Source organism: Microtus pennsylvanicus, chromosome 1 (genome assembly GCF_037038515.1).
Source record: "Microtus pennsylvanicus isolate mMicPen1 chromosome 1, mMicPen1.hap1, whole genome shotgun sequence".
NCBI lineage: Eukaryota > Metazoa > Chordata > Mammalia > Rodentia > Cricetidae > Microtus > Microtus pennsylvanicus.
Window position 1 is genome coordinate 27,846,863 of NC_134579.1, and position 7,776 is coordinate 27,854,638.

At 43.8% G+C, this 7,776-nt stretch overlaps 1 pseudogene; it reads right to left on the reverse strand.

Annotated features, from left to right (window-relative positions):
• Positions 1-1,047: 1,047 nt before the first annotated feature.
• Positions 1,048-2,154, reverse strand: LOC142843435 (cyclin-G1 pseudogene; annotated as a pseudogene).
• Positions 2,155-7,776: the final 5,622 nt, after the last annotated feature.

Below are 7,776 nucleotides of genomic sequence, written 5' to 3' on the forward strand. Positions count from 1 at the left end.
CCTAGGCTCCCACAAAGCCAGTGCGTGCAGTAGGATCAGAAACCCATTGCCATTGTTCTTGAGTTCTCAGTAGTCCTCATTGTCCGCTATGTTCAGAGAGTCCGGTTTTATCAGGAGGCATTTTCTTAACTGCGGTTCCCTCCTCTCTGATGACTTTAGCTAGTTGACATAAAGTCATTTAATATAGACCTCAATAAATCTAATCTAGATAATCCCTCAGAGGCGTGGAAAGAGGCTTATCTTCCAGGTGATTTGTGATGCCAACAAGTTGGCAACATTAGCAATAATAACTACCCTTCTTTCTCTTGAATGTGCTGTACCTCAGGGCCAGTAAGATGGCCTATTGGTGACGGTGCTTGCTGTCATGCCTCATGACCTGAATTTGGTCTCCAGAACCTACATTTGGAAGGAGACAATTGATTCACAAGAACTGTCCTTTGGTGCTGTGGCATATATACGCTACACACACACATTGAATAAAGGTAGATTTTTTTAAAGTGTTATTCCTTGCATGCAGTGAATGGATTCCAGTAATAGCATACTACATCAGTGAAGTCATTTTTCCTTTTACTGTTTGTAGTGGTTTAAGTGAAAATGGTTCATTCCCATTGGCCCAGAGAGAGTAGTACTAAAAGAAGATGTGACCTTGTCAGACAAAGTGTGTCACTAGGGGTGAGCTATGAGGTCTCAGAAGCTCAAGTCAAGCCCAGTGGCTCACAAGCTCTTCCTACTGCCTGTTGCTCAGATGTAGAACTCTCAACTCCTCTCCAGCACCATGTCTGCCTATATGCAACGATGCTTCCTGCCATGATGATAATGGACTAAACCTCTGAACCTATAAGCAAGTACCAATTAAATGTTTTCTTATTATAAGAGTTTCCCGGGCCACGGTATCCCTTCACAGCAATAAGAACCCTAACTAAGACCCTAACAATCCCATATTCTTTATTTTGAAGGTAATTATTTCAATTCTTCAATTGTAGATGAGCATTGCTGCACTGCCATTTTTCAATTCTCTTTGCAGAGAATAATAACCTACATTGTCAATTAAGAGACTTGTTGGAGGTGTGTTATTCTGTAGGCCTATGCTTCAGTAGCTAGGCAGTATACACAGAAACAATCCTTTTCAACTTCTGAGCATGGCTTTAGAGCGTGCGCATGATTAATATTCGGTTAAACACTTGGATCCAGGCTCTTGCCAGAAGGTCAGACCTCAACCATTTATCTCAGGATGTTTCTGGAGACATTCCATTCCCCCATGCATTCTACCCACATTAGTGCTTGGCTTCCCTGAGCAGTGATCCCCGTGCCAACACAGAACATAAGGATACGATCCTGCAGTGACATGCCACAGTTGAGCTGTTCTTGCCCTTTCAAAGGTAAATCAATTTCTGCTTCCAAATGGCAAGTTCCCATGGATGAGCAAATAGCAGAGCTGCAGGTTTTGAGCAGCGGTAGTGGCTTTGACTTTCCAATACATCTTCCTTAAAACATTTATTTCCATTCTCTCCGGGTCTGAAACCAAACATCCATACTGACTTAAGCAGACAAAGTTGCCTGTGGGGCATTCCTCTCTTCTTTTACTAATTTTAGAGCCAAACAGAAGTAGCTCAGGACCCAAGTGGCTCAGCAGGTGAAGCATTTGCCACCCAGCCCTGTGACCCTGCTTCAATCTCCAGAACCCACAGAAAAGAGGAATGGAAGGAGAATAAAACACTCCGTGGCTTAGTGCTCTGATATCTCCTCCCCCCACCCTGCTCCCCTGTCTCCCTCTCTCTAATTAAAAATGAAAATGTAAAACAGCTTAGTCCAATACAGCTGAGGATGCTTTGGCTGAACTTGACCTTTAGAGTCTGGCCAGTACATTCACAGCTGGAGAAAATGTCTCCATGTCAAAGCCCAAGAACTGAGTTAGACTAAAAGTCCTTTTACTTCCAAGTCCCTTATTGTACAGCCATTCTGAGGTTGTTGTCACATGCACACTCAGTTAGTTTCGAGTGTCCGACCTCTGGGTGACACTAGACACCTGTTCCGGCGGGGTATTGTGCTGGCACAGCGCTCCTGAGAGTCGCTTGTCAGTACCTCTATCGTTTGGACAGCATCCACGCCCCGCCAGTGGCTGCCCTCTCCAGGACCTGGTTTCCCTAGCTCCATGGTACCACCATATCTGAGAGTCTTATGAGCTGAGGAAATAGAGAGCCCAGGGAAGGGAAGCTGAGCTGATGAAGGGTTCTGCAGACGAGACATCGCCCTTCTCAGGATCAGCTCAGAGCTTTGATGTCTGTATTCCGGTTTGTTCAATCTGGAATCCCTGCTCTAAGGCAGGGCAAGGATCCCATCTATGTGACCACAGGCCACATGCAATCCCTGGCTAACTTAAAAGAAATCAAAGGTCAGTTTAAAAGGTCATACATACTAGATTAATTGAAATCCTGCTTTACAGAGAACCATAGGTCCAGATAAGCTTTCGGATGGGTATCTTGAGGAAGGTTCACAGAAGGAAAAGGTCCTTTCCCAGTACACTTAGCAATTCCTAAGTCTACAGCCCTGGGTCCCCAGGTGGTGGAGTGCAGATGAGGAGGGCAAATAAGCCACGCTGACACTGCAGAGTCCCCTTAACTCAGAGTCTCTTTCCCAGGAGGTCCATTCTGAGGCTTTCCTTAGCAACGCTGAGCATCTCCTAGGAGTGTTGAATATGCAGACGGCATCAGACCCTGCTGTCAGTCCTTGGGCTCTTGCATCCTTTCCCTGTGATTGGCAGCAGCAGAGTGGACAATACCCAGAATTATGATTCCCAGCATATTGCCTGTGGGGAAAAGAAAAGGCGACGCCCTCTATGACAAAAGCAGTCTGTGATATTGCCCAGTGGCTCTGGGAGTCTGATCATTAAATTTATTCTAAATGAGGTAGAGGGGAATTACTTCAGCTCAAATTCTGAAGAATCCGGTTAAATCCATGATACCCTGTAGCCCTCAGCTGAGTCCACCATAGCGTCATGATTTCATATGCCCCCTCTCCATTGCTGACATCCATGCTCATATGCCTCTCAATTCTGTTTGAAGCTTCTCTATCGCTTTGAGCCTTAGGAGGCTTGTGAATGGATGGGATTGAATTTCAGAATATTCTTACCTAAAACATTTTTAAGCCAAAAAAAATAACCCAAATTCAAGAAAATCCTAAAGGCAGAAGAACCAAAGGACACTATGATGCAAACGATGCCAAAGATGTGGTCTGAGGTACAGAACTGGAGTTTTCAGTGAGCGCCTTCAGACAAGGTGGATACCTCTGGAATCCGGCAGCTCTGGGTCTCTACTCTATACTAACCCAGCCAAGTTTACAGCTCCTGCCTCCATGAGTTTACAGTTTATTCGTGGGCCATACGATTCATTCAAGCAGCATCCAATGTGCCCGTCTTCTGGTTCTTGATGTTAGCTAAGATTTGCTAACAGGCACAGAGAAGTCGGTTCAGCTGGTAAAGTGTTTCCGCACATCCAAGGACCTGAGTTCTGTTCCCATGTAAAAGAAGCCCAGTATGGTGGCATGCACTTGGAATCTCATTGCTTGGGAAGTAAAATACAGGCAAATCCCTGGGCTCACTGGCCAGCCATCCTAGCCATACCAATGAGCCCCACGTCCTTCGTCCTGGGAAATGACCCTTGAGGTTGACCTCTGGCTTTCTTGTGAATGCACACATTTGTGCACACATGCCTAAAAATTTTTTTTATTTTTTATGTGATATTAAATTTATTAAAATTATGAAATACACATTTTTATTTTTAAATAAATAACATACTATGTATCTTTTGCCTAAAAATTTTTAAAAGGTTGTTTTATCAAGAAGTAAACTTTTGACTTCATCAAACAAGACAAAATACCATTCACTTGTCCCCCTTACTCCCCAAACACTTTTTTTTACATAAATTTTTTTTTATTGATAAAAGAAGAATAAAGAAAAAAAAACAAATTTTCACCTCCTCCCAGCCTCCCCTTTCCCTCCCCCTCCTCCCACTCTTGGGGATGCGTGAAAATAAAAAAGGTTTGCTTTGTTTTATGGTCTAGATGCCTTAAACTGACTTCTACAATACTAGGAGGTGTTCAAAATATGAAATAAAATATAGACCAAACAAAAAAAAAAAAGAAGTAAACTTTTCCTCTGGACTAACAATTATAGGGCCATAACAATGACGGGAACATAATAATGCAACTTTCTGTGGATTTTATGTAAATTTCTCATTTCCTAGTAGTTTTTGTCTGTTATATCTTCTTGGAAACCTATCTGCCTTTGGTCACTGTTTGAAGCTTCCTACAATGTCTTTCAACTCTCTCCTCAGTCTCTTCACCAAGCGACTCACTTTAAGTCATTGTTTTCCTGTTAGATGCTGGTCAATCCTGACAGCGTTCAATGCTTTACCCACCGCAATTCACAGATATCTCCACGAAGTCCTTGCTGAGTGCTGGCGCCACACTTAGCACACAGTAGGTCCTCTATCTGTTTAATAAATTACTCCCCAAAAAAACTGTGAAAAGATGTAACTAATCTGAATCATTGTGTCCCCGAGACTAAATCTCAGCATTCAAGGGAGCAAATGTGTTCAACCGCAGTAACAGCCATCGCTCTTGGTCAGTTGGGCATTTCCGTAACTTTGCTTTTGTGAGGCAAATCTTAAGAAACCCATATGGAACAACGGTCGAGTCTTCATTATTACTGAAATGGGTACTGCTCCTGGGAATGGCTGGTGCTATGATCTCTGAGTGCAAGTGACAATATATTTTCTTGGTGTTGAAGTATCTATTATCCACGGGTTGTCACAGCTGTGTAAGCATTTACACTCAATTGCTGGTGTGCACTCGCCCATCTCCATTGACTTCTACACTAGGAAGGAAAAGAACATCTTCATTTTTAATCTCCTCTCTTTCTGGAGGTGAAATGTTTGTCTCTACCATAGAAGTGGGATGGCGTGGAATCAAAATGAGGCTTTTCACACTCATGTCTACAAGATAAGCAGTGATTCCACCTTGTCTTACAGCAGAGAAATGTCTCAAACTCTCTTCAAACAACTGATGCCTTTTTTCAAAAGTAGCAATTGGTTCTAAGTTTGCCTCCTGGTATGATGGTGTGATAGCTGGTGGTCTCTATGCCTGAAATTACAGTCTATAGACGGCTGGCAGTGGTAGATCCAGGTAAGAAACAGGAAAGGGAATCCAGGACCCCACCTCTGAGCTCCTCCACTGGCTCTGGCTTTAGCAAGATCCCCGAGTGACTGGAGCACATATCATATTTTGAACAGCACTACTTCCCACTTCCTTTGTGAAACCCAGCTGCCTCCTCAGCTTCTGATGAGCGGCCATTATATACAAACAGAAGCACCAGGTCCCAGGTAGACCTTCAGTCAGAGATTTTTTTAACTATTTACTAAGGGGATTTTAGCTTAAAAAAACAAACTACATATAGATACAGAGATAGATATATGTGGTTCTCCTTGGTTCCTGCCTCAAAATAGACTCATAACCATCAAGAAGCAACACAGTTCTATTTCTGAGTCTGATACAATTAGATTTCAGTTACGTGTGTGATGATTTCCATAGCTCCTGAGGAAATCTTCCATTGATTTGGCTCCATTGATCCAAGAGAAAGGTTCTCCTGCCAGACCTGCATCCCATGAACTTGGTCTTAGTCCTCCTCTGGTCATATGGCTCCTGAGAGTCTGAGTTGCTGGGCTGAGACCACCAGGGAGAGGACAGAGTTCCGTGCTAAGCAGAGCTGGGTGTGAAGTGACACACGGGCTTCTTTCTGGTTCGGGAGGGGGTGGCACTTCTTTCCTTCCCAACTGGGAAACTGTCCGCTCTCACTCTGCTCTGAAAACCTTTGAACGCCTTCACCTCACTATTTTGAGCTCTGGTCTCAATCTTGAGATTAAGAACAAACGTACATCTCACTGAGACCCATGGCATCTTTTGCTCTGTATCTTGGTTTGTTTTTTTTTTTTTAAGCTTAACAAGAAGAAAGAAACTTGACCAGAGAAGTATAAACTAAGTATAAATTTGTAGGAATGTGTGTGTGCATCTGTGGCTATGGGCACATGAGTGCAGGCCCCCACTGAGGCCAGAAGAAGCTATCACATCCCTGGATATGTAGCTACAGACAGCTTTGAGCTGCCAGACAGTGGTGATGGGAACCAAACTCAACTCCTCCTCTGCAAGAACAGTGTGTGCTCCTAAAGTCTGAGCCATCTCTCCAGCCCAAGAAATACAGTTTGTGATGTTCATCCTTCCTCCTTTCTACTCTTCTCTTCAGCATTCACAACATTCCACTAAGTCCTTCAAATATTTTTTGACTATATTACCATTTACATCATCTATATATGCTCCTTTTCCCCTTCTAACCCTTCAAAAGGTACAGAGCTTTTCTCTAAATGTTCATTTCAGCAAGCCCATGTTTATACTGCCTCTCTCTTTCTGATCACTTTGTACAACTGCACAGAGGTGGGGGAGGGGGAGGGAGCTGGGGAGGGAAGGAGTCAGGCTGGTCACAAATGAAATGTGACTGAAAGCGATTGGGCAGTTTTAAGTCGATGGCAGCTCTGCCTCGTTCCTTTCTGCCTTCATCTGGCCAGCTCTGCTGTAAGCTGACGGGGTGGCCATAGTCCTAAAGTAAAGGTGACATATGTGAATGCCAAGTCTGAAAAGTGTGACTTGAAACCTCTGAAGCTTTGAGATTTTTCTCACAAGATGGCAGAGGCCACCCAGGCCAACACAATCCCCGTGCTTCTGAATGTAAATACCTCTTGTATTACAATGGGGTCATGTCCTAGCCTACAGAAGTCGAGTCTCCTGAGACGAAATGCTTTAAACACACCTAACCTTCTGGCCAGCATGGATTAGCTACACAAAACGCTGACATCATAGAGCTTCCTTCAATGACTTCATTTCCCATAATGCACAGCTTGGCTTGACTGTAAGTCTGAGCATCATGATGTTCCTATGACCTAATTAGCATTAGATGTCACCAGATCTGCTGTAAGTCATATGACACATGTCTCTCATTCACTTCAGTGGATCCATGACTCTCCATTCCATGATGAAGCCATGATTGCTCTGTCATGACTCAGTGTAAGCGGTTTCCACTCAACTCCTTGCTTCACTGTAGGGCTTTAACTTGAGTGGCAAGCAGCCTAACAGCCTATGCCACTTCTGCCTGCTCTGATGTCTATGTCTAGGGAAGGGCTTGAGATAAAGGAACCAACACACATGCTTCTCTCATTGAAAATGTCCTGAGCTGGAAGCAGCTCCACACACGGTCAGTGCTGAATGAAGGCTCCCTGGCTACAGAGTGGCGTCCCTGCATCTTGAGTTCCATCACAGATTTCTCTTAAATTATCTAATTTTCCCAAGGGAGAAGTAAGTCTTCTTCAAAGAAGGATGGAGGCATTTTTTAGCCCTGTGTTTTTTAGATCTTGAAGTATTTATCTTTCAGTTACATTAAGTCTCACTTGTACTAGCAACTGCTTAAACACAACAACAAACATGGAATGTCCAGAGCACTGGGAGGAACATCGAAGCATACAAGATGGAGTCCTGGATCTCAGAAAGCACCTGGAACCCACATGAGTATTCTGATTAGGTTGTGTTGAGCACCTGGAACCCACGTAAGTTTTCTCATTAGGCTGTGTTAAGCACCTGAAACCCACATGAGTGCTCTGATTATGTTGTATTAAGTACCTAGAACCCACATGCATGCTCTGATCAGGTTGTGTTGAGCACCTGGAACCCACATAA